Source organism: Miniopterus natalensis, chromosome 15, assembly GCF_054644295.1.
Source record: "Miniopterus natalensis isolate mMinNat1 chromosome 15, mMinNat1.hap1, whole genome shotgun sequence".
In the NCBI taxonomy this organism is placed as follows: Eukaryota; Metazoa; Chordata; class Mammalia; order Chiroptera; family Miniopteridae; genus Miniopterus; species Miniopterus natalensis.
In genome coordinates, this window is record NC_142095.1 from 43,786,785 (window position 1) to 43,801,448 (window position 14,664).

Here is a 14,664-nt window from a genome sequence, read left to right on the forward strand (position 1 = left end):
AGGAGGACTGGAACTGACACCCGGCGAAGCCAGAAATACTACTGAATCCCTACGATGTGTGTGTGCTCATGTCTGTGAGGAGGGGCTCATGTCCTTGAGGGCTGGGAAAGAAACAACTCTCAGTGAAGGTTGCTCCTCCGGTTTGGTGTCACCCTCCGCTATGACCGTCTTCTGGCAGTTGCTTTGAGTGTAGTTCTTCGGGCCTTAACTGCCTTTCCGTGTGGACCGTGTCTCCTCAAACCCTTTTCCAGTACAAAGAATCACATGCATCTCAAGCCATTGGATCAAAACAGTGATTCCTGCCTGAGAGTTGATTTCACCCTGGGGCCTGTTTGGGAAAACATTTCCTGCTCTCCTTGCCCACGTCAGGGTGAGGCTGGGCTCCCTAACGTCTACACGGCTATTCATTATCCTCATTTTCTTTCGCACCCAGGCCCACCTGGAAGAAGGGATTAAAGATTAGTGGTGTGGAACGGTCATGTTGCCTTCACCTGGCCTGGGTGGTCTTTGCCAGAATGCTCCCTGCACTACAGGCATGTGCGGATTAATTCATCTGTCATTTATATATTTGATACAAATATACCAAATTTGATGTATATAAAAGTATTATCAAAATAGATTGATACAACTATTATCAGCATTTGAATACAGTGTTTTTGCAAAATGCAATTAAATTTTTTCTGGTTCTAAAAATAATTATATTGTACAAATTTCAGACAGCACGGGGTTCCATTAAGAAGAAGGGTAGCCCAGCCGGCGTGGCTCAGTGATTGAGCATCAACCTGTGAGCCAGTAGATCACAGTTCGATTCCCGGTCAGGACACATGCCTGGGTTTCACGCTCAATCCCCAGTAGGGGGCGTCCAGGAGGCAGCCTGTCGATTCCCTCTCATCATTGATGTTTCTCTCTCCCTATTCCCTTCCTTTAAAAATATATATACTTTTAAAAGAAGGGTAAAGTAAGATGCCCTTGATTTTAATCTCCAATATTTGTTCTATCTGCTGTCATAAGTTTTAAAATCTTTCATACGTTGCATCCCCTGGGTGGGATGAAACTGCACTATAAAGAGGTTTTGACCCTAAGAATGTGTCTTAGTCACGCCCTGATGTTAGTAGAGAGAGCTTTTCCGTATCCCTTTCACCACTTGCTAGTGTTATATTGAACAGGTGATACTGTAATTTATTTAACTTCTTAGCTATTAATGCCTTGGTTTCGTTTTGGTTTTTTGGGGGGTCTTTCCAATTTTCCCCTGTAATGAATAACGCCAGAGTGCTGTATTCACACATCGTGCCCCTGTTTACTTATCCAAGCTTTTCTTTACATAAATTCTTGGAAGTAGGTTTCCTGGGTCAGTGAGGATGCCCAGTGTTAGTTTTGATAGGCTACCCCAGGGCAATACTCTCGAACCAAGTGTGCCTGCGCCCGTTTGGCGGGTTTCCCATCTGCAGGGGGCGTTTAGGTTTGGAGGCCACTGTTTAAACTCACGAGGTCCTGTGCTGTTCTTGAGTCTCACAGGCCTTCCTCTCTGCAGTAGCCCGGCGACTCCATGCACTTCAACTGTTCAGGTTACATAAGAACGTCCGTAGGAAACAAACAAAAGGAAATGTTGAACTCTGAAGATACTAGGTTCATTTAAAAGGTAACTTTGTTAAACAGAAAATAAACATGGTAATTTATACTCTTGGACTAGTACTAGTAAGCAGAACCTTGCTAAAATGGCCCTCGGCCGAACGCTTCAGTCTAGGCCGGCAGAGTTTCAGGCCATCAGGAAAATACAGATTTTCAGGCCGTCATCACATATTTCTCTTCTCTTACCGTCCTTCCTCCTCATTACTGTGTATCCCAATGGTCCGACTTCCAACCAAATGGGGTTTTAACTCCCTCCGCTTTCATGGGAGGTGGTATATGGAGGATCTAAAACTCACAGATAAACCTCCTGTTGGTTTATCTTCTGCACACTAATGCCAACGACTGAAAATCACAAACACAAAATTTCCCTTTCCCTCAGAAGACTGAAAAAGTAATCTTGGGCACAGATCCCCAACTAAAGTTTTGTTCTGTTGTCTTGAGTGTGGGTTACTACTCTGTGATAAGTGATCGATAATGGAGGGGAGACTGTGAAACTCAGGTATGCTCTTCACTGACAGCTAAGCCCAAAGGAGAGAATTAACGTGTCACTTACACATGTGCTTGGAGTCGGTATCACTAATTTATCTTTATTACCTGAGAAGTCCAACTTAGGTTATAGAGTGTAGCTGTACCGGGCACTGTGTCGACTGACCCAAGGCACATTCTCATAGTGGGAGGGAACAAATAAGCTTACTGGGATTTTGTTAATTAGCCAATCTTGGTTCCCATATATTGAAAGCAATTTTCTAAGCATATTGTATTGTACGTATTGTAGTGTTTTAATACAGTGATAACCAGTGGTTGGGGGCGTTTTTTAATGAGTGGATCACTGTATCAGTTTTCATGACGGTTATAAGAGGTTATTGGTGCTATCTTTATTTCAAAGTTGAAAGAATTGAATCTCAAGAAGGTAAGCGACTTGCCCAAAGTCAGCCAGGTAGATGGAACTGAAACCGGAAGGTCTGCTTGACCCTTCAGGCCCTTGCACTTGCCCATAATGCTCTGCTGAGTCTCCTGGTCATGGAACAGAATGAGAGTCTCTCATGGTGTCGGTCATGCCTTTCGGTACGTTTGAGTAAAATTCAAATTCAGTATCATTTCTGTGCTTCCTGCATTCCTGAAACACTGCATCCATTCTAATGTGCTTTATTGGCTGAAGACCTTTCCATAACTGCATCAAATTGGTTAGTGATGGTTTATATGACAGAAGAGAAATATTTTCTCACTAAAACAGCAAATTGTTGGATAAATAAATCATGGTATTTTCATATGATGGGATTCTCTACGGCAATAAAACAGAACAAACCACTGCTACCTGGAACATGCGTGACTCTCAGAGATGCCGTGACGAGTGAAAGCAGATAAAACAGGAGACTGGCGCGTGGTTCTGTTATTGTATACATGGGGACAGTGACTGGGGCGCGGCATAGGGAGGCTTCTGGGGCCCTGCCAGTGTTTGCCTTCCTCTGGACTCAGGTTGCGTCTGTGAAAATTCATGCAACTGTACACTTAAGATTTCTGTACTTTACTATTTTATATTATATACCTGAATTAAAAGTTAGCATAATACGTAAATCACAGCTCAGCTCAGATTTTTTGAAGGCTTACTGTGTGCCATGCACTGGGCTTCCTGTTTCAGTGTCTCTGCAAACAAAACCAAACCCAGAGTGTGGATGGCATAGTACTGATCCTGTATCCACTAAGACTTATCACTGCCACGTCGCTCGTAGGCTCTGAGCATGTTCGGAACAGAAAACTTTATTTTTTTTCTTTTGGCTTTTGTTCATCTAGTAGATATATTTGCAGTAAAATATATCCTAGTTCAATCATTGGCACTTATTAGGTGCTTAGTAAATATTTGTGGAATATGTGAGTGAGTGAATGAATTAGTAGGTGGGTGGATGAATGGATGGCACTTACTGCTGATCATTTAACAGAAATATTTAATCACTATTCAGTATTTATTGGATTGGTCGTATTTCCCTGGCACTCTGCCAAGTATTATATGTGGGTTATCCCATTTGCCTTTCTCGACAACTCTGAAGGGAATGCTGTTACTTACCTCCATTTTATAGACTGAGGAAACTGAGTCTTAGGGAAGTTAGGTAATCTATTTGCTCAAACCTGGGGTTGGCAAGCTGACTCTATAAAGAGCCAGATTGTAAATATTTTTGCTTTGAAGGACATGAGATTTCTGCCCCAACTCCATTGTAGGGAAAAACCAGCCAAAGACAATGTGTAAGTCATGGTCATAGCTGTGTTCCAATAAAACTTTACTTACACAGTCAGTGGGCGAGATTGTCCCAGTGGCCGTGGTTCCCTGACCCCTGTCACACATCATCAGCGATGGAGCTTCGATCTAAACCAAGGCAGCGCAGCTTGGACAGCTGTGTGTTTACCTAGTTGGGGCGGAAGGCGAGAGGCCTGCTGTCGCAGCTCCCTTAATGTTTCCTATTTATTCCCGCCACGGCCTCTCTCCTCTGCGCTCTTTGCGGTTGTGAATTGAAAGGCAGTAAAAGTGAAGCTCCCCTCCGTGCACTCCTCCCGTGGCCACCCGCTGGACATGTGGCGCCTCTCATCACACCCGCCCTCCGTTTTAAAACAAGCATTCATCAGTGTCTCCTCTGTGCCGACACTTACGGGGCACTGGGAATAGAAAAGTAAAATAAATGAAGTTTGAGCCCCGCCTTCCGGGAGCTGTCAGCCGGTTGGAGGTCAGGGAGGTGGGTGATTGGAGTCAAGTGTGGTTAGTGCTACCGAGGATGTTACAGGTGGCATCCTGGTGACGCTGGAGGGGACCAGGACCTCTGACCTGCTTAAACTCTGGGACCCTCCAGCCTGGATTTCCTTCAGAGGTACCGACCCCCTGGGCTGTACCCAGAGCTTCAGGTACTGATAGGCAGAGCCTGGCGCCAGGAGGGATCCAGAGTGATAAGCTAGCACGTACTAGGATGGGCCGGTTCGGGTGCGTGGTCAGGGAGGGCTTCTTGGTGGAGTCACCTGGAGCTGAGATCTGAAGAGTGACAACCTGCCCTGCAGAGAGCTGAAGGGGGAGCATTCTAGGCAGACAGAGGGGTCCGCTGGGCAAAGGTCTGGAGGTGGTGAAATGCTCAGATTACTTGAGAAAGGAAGGAGGCCAACGGGGCCAGACTGTAGTGAACCGTGGGGATCACGGCAGGAAGAATGTGCAGGTGGCCTGGGCCCGGATCCAGAGAGCATATATGCAGGCAAGTGTGAAATTTAAGTTCTGAAAGCTCATTCTAACTGAGTGGTTCTCTCTCACAATCACTACGGAAGCTTGGAAACACCCAGATGCCCAGTCCACACCCAGGTTAATCAGAACAGTATTGTGTCATTTTCATTGTCTCCCTTTGTTTTTCTTTTAAAGCTGGTGAAAGGTGCATTTAGTGGACAGCCAGGAGGAGACTCCCTGGTCCAACTGCTGTGTGGAGAAGGGAGCGGAAGGCAGTAGAGGAAGCGGGGAAGCCAGTTAAGTCAGGCTGCTGGACGTTGTTTAGGTTCAGAGAGGTGTGGGCTGGGCTAGAGTTAGTAGGGAGGAGCTGGAGAGAGGTGGTGGACAGCTTCGAGGTATGGTTAGAAGGCAGAATCTTTTGGACTTTCTGATATATCATATGTGGGTGTGTCAAGAAAGGGAGGAATCAAAAGAATTCCTAGGTTTGGAGTTTGTTCTGCTGGGTTGAAAGATGGCACCATTTCATTTTATTGAAATGAAAGATTGGAAAATGAAAGATTGGGGTGGGGTGTAGGGACCTTTGTTACCTGAATTTAGCTTAGAACCCCAAAACTATTCATCTGTCCTTAACCAGAGTAGTTACTACTGTGTGTTTGTGTGTGCCTGGCTGGGTACTAGCAGGGCTTGCCTGCCTCTTTGGGACCAGGTGGTTATAGCTAAATTTTAAAAGACAGTTGGATGTATTAGGCACTGTGAGAAATATTTAATCCTCTTGCCCTGACTGGTATGGCTCAGTGATTAAAGTGTCGGCCCATGCACTGAAGGGTTGAAGGTTCAATTCCCCGTCAAGGGCAAGTTCGATTCCCGGCCCTGGTCAGGGCGAGTGCAGGAGGCAACCAATCGATGTGTCTTTCTCACATCGATGTTTCTCTCTCTCCCTGCCCCCTCCCTTCTACTCTTTGTAAAAACCAATAGAAAAAATATCCTCAGGTGCGGAGTAACAAAATACATATATACATATATATTCCTCTTAATAACATTATGAGGTTATGCAGGAGTAATCTCTGTTTTACAGATGAGGAAATTGAGGCACAGCGAGATTGCAACCTACTTCCCCATGATCACACAGCTGTTCCGTGGAAAAGCGAGATTTTAACCTGGTTTCAAAAACTCTGCACTTAACCACCACACTGGTCTTATAGACCCAAGTCACTGTTCAAAATGAGCTCATCACACTGAACTGCAGGAGATCCATCTGCAGTGTTTTCTAAGGAGAGACTTATTCTCAATTATTGTCAGAGGCAGCTTTTATAAGATAAGCCTCTTCCTTCCTGCTTAAGTGTTACCTACACTTCCCACACTGGGGCCATTTTTTCCAACTGAGCTGTTAAAGGAATTGAAAGATCCTGAGCACAAGTTAGTAGACTACGTGCTCTATGAAGAAATCATATTATTTTCTCAAAGGAGAGGAAGTTGGCCCAGTGAGGCAGTGATGGCTGGGAACAAACTTTCTGGTTTTCCATTTTGTTCCACTACGAAGGGCACATTCTCTCAATCAGGGCCTGCTGGGACAGATTTTGTCTGTCTGCGTTGCGATTTAATTTTATCCCCTGTTGAACTCAGGTGTGTTTTAAATGCAAAGCTGAACCATTCACTTAGCATTAATCCGTGTCCTCCTAGAGACGCCCCAGCCTTGTTTAGACTACCACTCACTGAAAGGAATTTCCGTAATTTGTGGATTTGAAGACATTTGTCTGCTTACAATCTTTTTGTAACCCCCCCCCCCCCCCCCCCCCGCCGACCTTGCTTACTGCAGGCTCTTGTCGCAGATACTCTGATGGCTTTAAAGCTGTTAAGAAGAAACATTTTTCACCGGTTTGTTGGTGGATGAATTAGAATGTTTCGACGAGTTAACGGGTTGATTTCAGAAGCGCAGTGACAGGGAGCTGAAGGCCGTCCCCCTTACAGTAATGATATCAGGCCCCAGAGTCCTCACGTGAGTGTGGCTCAGGATAGAGAAAGCCCTGCGGGGTCCTGCCGGGGAGAGTGGACTGACGTGATCAGTCTTCAGAGGCGGTAGTGTGGGAGCAGTCCGAGGAGGCCCAGGGAGAGACGCCTCCCAAAAAAGGCATCGGGCTGTGTAATTAGCTTGCACCTAGCGTGGTTGCTGTGAATTAGGAGCAGCAGCTGCTCACGCCAGTGCATTTTGCTGTACACCTTGCCTAGGGATATCTTTCATTAAGAAAGTTTGATGCTGTGATTTATTGGTTTTCTGTGTTTGTTTAAACATAAAAGCTACTGAAAACTCTTTGTCCCAGAATTATTGATGTCTGTTTGCATCACTTGGGGTTTGCTCATTAATTTTGCCAATTTTCCTGCTTGGAACTTGGATTCTAAACACATTGTTTCCCCTCAAACTCTAGAAATGGAATTAGCATAGCAGCTCAGGTTTGTGAGGGGTAAGAGTTTATTCAGAAGGATCAGAACCAACTTTTAATAGCTGACACACCAGAGTAAGGAAATTCGTGGGGCATGGGCAATTCGTGGAAGTCAGGGCCCTCATCCCTCTGTGAGAGCTAAAACTGGACTGTCAGCTCTGTAAGGAGGAGCGCCGTGATTTGTTCAGTGTCATATCCCAGTACCCAGGTTTTGGCACGTGGCTATCTATTGCTGTGAAGCACATTTCTACAGGCTTAGCAGCTAAAACAACACGCATTTACCATCCCACGGTTTCTGTGGGTTCTCTGCGTCACGGTTTCTCACAAGGCTGCAGTCCAGGTGTCAGCTGGGGCTGGGTCTCATCTGAAAGTCAGGTGGAGAAGGGTCCACTTCCATGCTCACTCAGGCTCTTGGCAGAATTCAGCTGCTCAAGGTCCTCGGTTCCCCTTCAGTTTCCATGTGGGCCTCCCTAGCATGGCCATTTACTTCACCAAGGTGTGTAAGCCGAGTAGGCAGTGAGATCGAGGTTAGGCTCTTCTGTAACCTGATCACCAAAGTGATTTCCCTCTGCCTTTGCCACATTCTGCTGGCTGAAAGTAAGCTACTTGATCAGCCCACCCTCCAGGGGAGGAGATCACTGGAAGTATTGTTAGAATCAGCCCCCCACAGCATGCTGTGGGCATCCTGTGCATGTTGGTTGCATGAATGAGTGGTAAGAGCCTGTTTCTTGTGATTTCAATTGAGGACACCATACCATTTTCTCCGTCACCTCTTTAGACAGCTCTATGAGAAAGCAAGGTTCTTTTAACATTTTATATATGATACCCACATAATACTTAAAGGTCTTCCCCACCCCTCATAATGCCATCTGGATGCTCGGTTACCGAACTTCAGTTGTATGCAAAGTCATGACCTTACCTACTGCTAAGAAAAAAAATTTTTCAAGAGAAGGATCAGTCCGGCGACCCTTTTGATCCTATATGCCTTGTCTCTTGATATTGTCCGTGCTGTATACGTGGTGGAGATTTAAAGCAGTCCCCACACAGTGCTTTTGGATCCCAAGTCTTTTGTAAATGGAATGCCCTGAGCAGCGTTTTGTTTCAGGGCGATGAAAATACAAGGGTGAGAGTTCACATCGACTGTGTTTTGGTTGAAGTCACTTGCTCCGTGCGGACATTCAGCTCCATTTCTCCCCTAAGCCTTTGATACTGTTGGGGCTGTTCAGTGCATGGCCGGATTATTAACAAGAGAAAGTCAACGTGGTGTCCCACACTGCACACGGAATTGAGAGAAACGCAGGCGAGTCGCTGAACCTGAAACAAGCTTCTCTTGCCCCAGGCTTCCCCACATCACAGGCTTTTTTTTTTTTATTATCATTCAAAGGTCATGAACGATATCTGTGTGAAATGGTTTGCACTGTAGCTTAAGACTCCAGATCATAGTTTACTAGGTTGGAATTTCTTTTTTGCTACTTTTCATTTCAAGAGCAACCTTTACTTTGAGTGGACTGGCCAGGGAGGGGCAGGTGGGTTCTGGGGCACTGTCTTGACCTGGCTTCCCTGCCACCTTCTTGGCTCTGAAGCACAATGCCTTAGAAAGACAAAAGAGGCCAAAAATCACCTTGTGGGCCCCTATGATAGTGTCATTTGCCAGGTGCCCCAGCCTGCCCACTCCCTCCTTCTCTCCTGCTTTGGCTTTGAAATTGAGTGCTGAGAGAGTCCAAAGCCAGAGGAAATAGCATTGTATACCCAGCACGGGATGCTTTGATCCTCGTGAAAATGAGAAATGGCCTGTGTTGACAACGAGCAGGCCTACTGCTTGGCAAGAGGGCCTCAATGCCACCCTGCAACGTTGGTTTTTTTCAGTAATAGGCTCCTCCAGGCCAGGTGGGCTGGGAATGTGGGGGCAGAGGGATAGAGGCTGGTCAGTGTAAGGAAACCAGGAACATTAAATTCATTTCCTCTGTGGCCTTCTCTGCCCATAAATCTCAATTTTCTGGAGATGAGTAACTTGTGAATTGACTGGTTTCCACTAATATTATGAATTAACAGGAAGTAAGTGTGTCAGTGCTCAGGCTCCCTTTGAAGAGGGGGAGGGCGAATCCTATTAGCAGTTATAATTGTGTTGCCTTTTCATACTAATCGCATCCCGTGCCTGAGGAATTTGAGTTTTCTCGTCTGAGTGGTAACCAGCCCCAGGAGAGTGTGTGTCAAGTGCTGGAAAATGGATGAAGATCCGCTGTACCTTGTCCCTCTGACGGCTCTTGTCTCCTGTGAACTGCCTCTGTCATGGTTTGCGTATCTGTGAGACTAGGCTGAAAGCATGGTTCTGGAAATGCGTTAGTGAAGTTAAACCAAGCCCCTGGGCCGGGAGTCCACACTTGGGTACTTGCCTTTAGTTGATTGGGACACTAAACCCCTTTGTTTCTGAGAAGTCCTCCAGCGTTCCAGAGCCATGCCTCACTCTGGATGCACCTTGCCCTCGTCTGGTCTTATTCCGGGCAGTTGGGGATGCCTAGTGCACCACACCCTCTGATTCTTCTTTATGTCACCCCACGGCAGCAGTGACAGTCAGGAGAGAATAGGAATGTTGTCTGGGTCTCAAAAAGGAAAAACAGAAATCCGTGCTTTAGAAACAGTGAGACAAGAAAAGTCATATTTGTGAGCATTAAAAAGGAAATTCAGGAAAAGAGCAATGCTTTCAATATAGGTCAGTGGTTGGTAGTCTGATGCTGTTATTGTCTTCTTGTACATGGGCACGTTTCCTAAGTTATTGACAAGTGTTTATTATTAAAGGAATCTGGTCTGTGCTCTGTCTCAAGTAAGGCCTGACTGAAACGCAGTTGTGTGCAAATAGCCAAGTTTGAAAGGGTTTTTGTGCCAGGAGGTTCTTGGCGGCAACTTGAACTCGAATCTGGGGAATGGTAGCCAAGGTGTTGAAGTCAGAATGAGAGCAGCTGCAGCATCCTGGCTACGAGGCTCTTCAGGTAAGAGCAGTGGAAGGAGAGGAGAGTGGGATCTGAAATCAGATCCGATGAGAAGTGCTGGCCCTTGTCCTGGTCAGATGCTGTAGCTTCTGAAAGCACAGCTACCTGCTCACCGTCAACGAGGACAGATCGTCATCGCTGCGATTCGGGAAGGCCGTGCAGAGCCTCCAGCCCTGCTGCTCGTCACTGTCCTCTGCAGCCGTGGTTAATGGTGCAGCCATCACCCGCAGCAAGCATAAATCCTTCCCCCACAAGAGGGTATTGGCTGGTGTGACGTTTATAGGACTATAAGAGCAGCTGGCGATGTCGGATTCAAGGCAAGTGGGTTGTCTTGGATGTCCTATGTAGCAGATGGCCAGGACTTGATAGATGGAAGATTATTAGGATCCAAGTCAAGGGCCAAATGGCACAGTGGACGGGAAAAGTAAATGGCAGCGCATCTCGGGGCACAGTCACGCGCAGTCTGACGGGGCCTCTCCGCCTCCGTTTCATTTTGCTTGAGTGAGCACAGACCCTCCTCGAGCATGGATTATAGAAGCACCAGAGATTGTTGATAACTTGGTTATTAATTTGATAGTTGGTTGAATCCTTATGGTGAGCTGTTATTTGGAAAGAAAATTTTGTGAAGCTTAGATTTCATCAGTATTTATATCAATTTGGCCTTTTACCCAAACTTGCGTGTCACGCTTCCCTGTATTGCTGATGTCTGTACGTGTTTTGGTTATGTCCAAAGACACTTAAAAGCTCTAACTCAGAGCCCTGTGTTGCACTTGTTTGCCATCCTTTCTGAAGATGACTGATGTCGTGAAAGCTGCTCCGAAATGCAAGTGCCAGAAGCTAAGTTTTGCAGGGAGAGTAGGGACTGCAGGGAAAGGGGTGTCCATTTCTTCTCGTCTGTGTGAAGCTCATTTGTGCAATTGCTGCCTTCTCGGCATTGCTGCGTAACTCCTTTGATCTTAAAGTGGAAGGAAGCAAATATCAAGAGCCAGGAACACTCCTCATGTGGCTTTAGAAGGAGTAGCATATTATGAAATTGAGCAGATGTCAAATAAAAATAAATTTGGATTTTTTTGAAATTTGAACTCAAGCAGGTATTTTAGAGCTAAATACACTGAGAAGAAGTTCAGGGGTAAAATTGCTGCTGTTTGACATCGATTCAGATTTGAGTGTTTGGGTCAAGTTGTTTCCCAGTCACATCTACCCCTATGAATGTTGCATTTGTACTCAGCGTTATCTCTGAGCTCTCCACATTTCATCTCACAGCAGCATTATGAGATTGTATCCCCATTCTACAGATGAGAACATTGAAGCTCTAAGGGTTCATCTGACTCAGAATTCCATGTTTTCCCTCTCCCTTGGCCTCCTCTACCCTGGATGGAGACCAGAATTTGTAAACTCAGGTTTATTCTTTATTGTAGGCACATTTTAAAGCTGCCCAAATTGCTTAGCTTATGTCCATGAATATTTTAAAGTGTCAAGTTAATTGAAATAGCGAGTGGAACGGATTATTTCAGGTAGGGTCATGCCTTACTGGAACAAATCCACTTATTAGCATGCTCTTTGGATTCTCACCCTGAGTTTTGCAACCAAGACATCAACTAGAGAATGAGTTTAGTATTATTACTAAGTTACTTTCACTAGCCAATAATCCCCATTTTTCTCTCCCTTTCTCCTCACACATTTTCTCAACCCCGGCCATATAAATTAGCAATGGTGGCCATACAGGTGAATGGAGACTGCAGAAGCCATTCCTTTTATGGGCTTGCTTTGAATCTGGGGTCAGTCCCTTGATCTTGAATGAGACCAGGCCTGCGTAATCAGACACAGAGATACTGAAGTCAGAAGTGACCAGAAATTGAACTTGGGTTAGGTTGTCTGCTTATTTCCCTCTTGCCTGGTCTATAGATGTTATCGGTTGACATAGTAATGGAGGATTAGGAACACTTTTTTTGAGCTTTCACATTATCAAATAAGACTAAATGCATTTAGGGGTCCCCATAAATACAAAACACTCCCCCGCAGATGGGATCGAAAATCAGAGTATCTGTGAAATGTTCCCATGGGAGAGAAAGGGTAATTCAATTTTGGAGAAGATCAGGTTGACAGCACATGTTGTGTCTTGTGGCATGGAATTCCACTGAGAAGCCTTGAGGACCGACCATAAGCAAAGTGTATTGGTTAAGAAAAATATTTATATCTTAGCCTGTCTCCTGTCCTCTATCTCTACACATTCGTAGAAACTCTGACAGCTAATTTTTGCTCTGTAACAAATGATCCCAATTAGTTAAAACAACAGTTACTCAATTACTTTATGATTCCATAGGTTGGCTGGTCAGGTCTTCCTGTTGGGGCCAGCTTGACTGGTCTCTGCAGACTGCAGTTTCTTCTGAGACTGGGGGGTCTCGAGTGGACTAGTGGGTCTAGAACAGCCTCAGCTGAGACTGCCTGTGTCTGCTCCATGTGGTCTCTCATCCTCCAGTTGGCTAACCTGGGATTGTTCACCTGGCGGTCTCAGGATTTCAAAGAATAACAAGAGAGTATAAACTCCTGAACTTAGGTTCTATATAAACCTCTTCCTGCCTCAGGTTGGCTAACCTCACATTGGCCAAAACAAGTCACGTGGTCAAACCCAGTTTCAAAGAGTGGAGAGTTACTATGTAGGACCAAATCCCACATCATTTTATTAGTCTGTAAACATAACACCATACATAATGACACCTGAGACTGAATATAGTTACCACTCAAAATTCCAGGCATTAATATATAATCACTGTTAACTCATAGAGCATCTAACCTGGTTGCTCCACCCCAACTTCCACACTGTTATCTTGAACACGTCTGTTGGAGGTGCGGGGATTATTCTCAGCGTTATGGGATGTTTAGCAGCAGCCCTGCCTCTACCCACCTGATGCTAATAGCCCCTCCTCTTCCACCCCTACTTGTGACAGCCAGCAATGTCTGTGGACATGGCCAAATGTCCCCTGTAGGGATGGGGAGTGGGAGATAGGTAAAATTGCCTCCAGTTGAGAAACACTACTCTAACCTGGAGACACTGAAGCAGAAGAGAAAAAGAAATGTGTGAGGTACAGGTTATTATCGAAGAGCAAACTGGGAACAGCAGCCCAACAGGGAGACTGTAAGTGGGGAAGGAGAGTAGACATTTTTCAGTTACTTTAAAATTTAACCTAAGATGGCCCTCGAGTCCTCTGGATAACTAGGAAACATCAAGTTGCATCTTGCTACACATTGAAAGGTTCATCAATATCTCAACTTCATTATAATTAAAAATAAATACCATCCCTAAAAAAAAAAATTCAGGCGCTATGCTGATCACAGATGATGGATTTTGGGGAAAAAACACACAACTCTTTATTTGGGAAAAGTTAAATATACATAAAAGTAGAGAAAATTGTAACATGATCCATCAAATACTCATCACCCAAGGTCATAAATGACTGATGAGTAGCCAGTCTTGTTACATCTATATCCTGCTCGCCTCCCCTGCTATTCTCTCTGCATTATTTTGAAGCAAATTCCAGTCGTTTCATTTCACTTGTAAATATTTCAATATGCATCTAAAAGAAATTACCTAAAAACCAAAATTATAATATGCTGGTGGAGTTTTAATCTTCTGGAAAGGGCAAGAGGGAGAATTTATCTGATGAGTAGTATCAGAAAGTTAAGGGAAAGAATCAGTGAGGACCAGAATCAAAGCAGCTCGACTTAAAGGGGATTAAAAACCCCAGGGGGCCTGGCTGGTGTGGCTCAGTGGTTGAGCATTGCCACATAAACCAGGAGGTCACCGTTCAATTCCCAGTCAGGGCACAATTCCCAGGGTTGTGGGCTCTATCCCCAGTAGGGGGCGTGCAGGAGGCACCCAGCCGATGATTCTCTCTTATTATTGATGTTTCTATCTCTTCTTCTCCCTTCCTCTTTCTGATATGAATAAAAACATATATAAAAAACACACAGAAGGAAATGAAGGTGGGAGAGACTTGTCTCTTCAAGCTCCTCTCTCCTCTCCCTTCTCCCCTCTCCTGCTTTGATCCCCTTAGAGATGCCCTTTGGAGTATGTGATAAGACACAAGACACCAGGGCCTTAGAAGGAGAGTAGGCTGGCAGGGAACAGATCATTTTCTAAAAAGAAGGGAAATAAACACAATCACAATAAGGTATTGAAATATTCAGTCAATGATGGATTGCTCTCTGACGACTTTCAACGACTTTAGCCGATCAGTGTCTGTCTACTTTTAATAAAACAAAGCAAGGGGAGAAAGTCTTGCCATTGCTTTTTAAAATTTTGCTAGGACTATGTATTACTCTCCTGTTCTCATGTATTCTGAGAAGTTTCTTTCTTTTGATTTAGACTTCCTCACTTGATTTTATTATGCCATAAATCTATGTTTGGAGAGAGCCA

General features: G+C 45.0%; 1 protein-coding gene across 2 annotated transcripts in view; it reads left to right on the plus strand.

The window, feature by feature from the left end:
• Positions 1 to 14,664, plus strand: part of PTPRG (protein tyrosine phosphatase receptor type G) — a 637,170-nt gene that overhangs the window by 481,696 nt on the left and 140,810 nt on the right. The window lies entirely within an intron of this gene.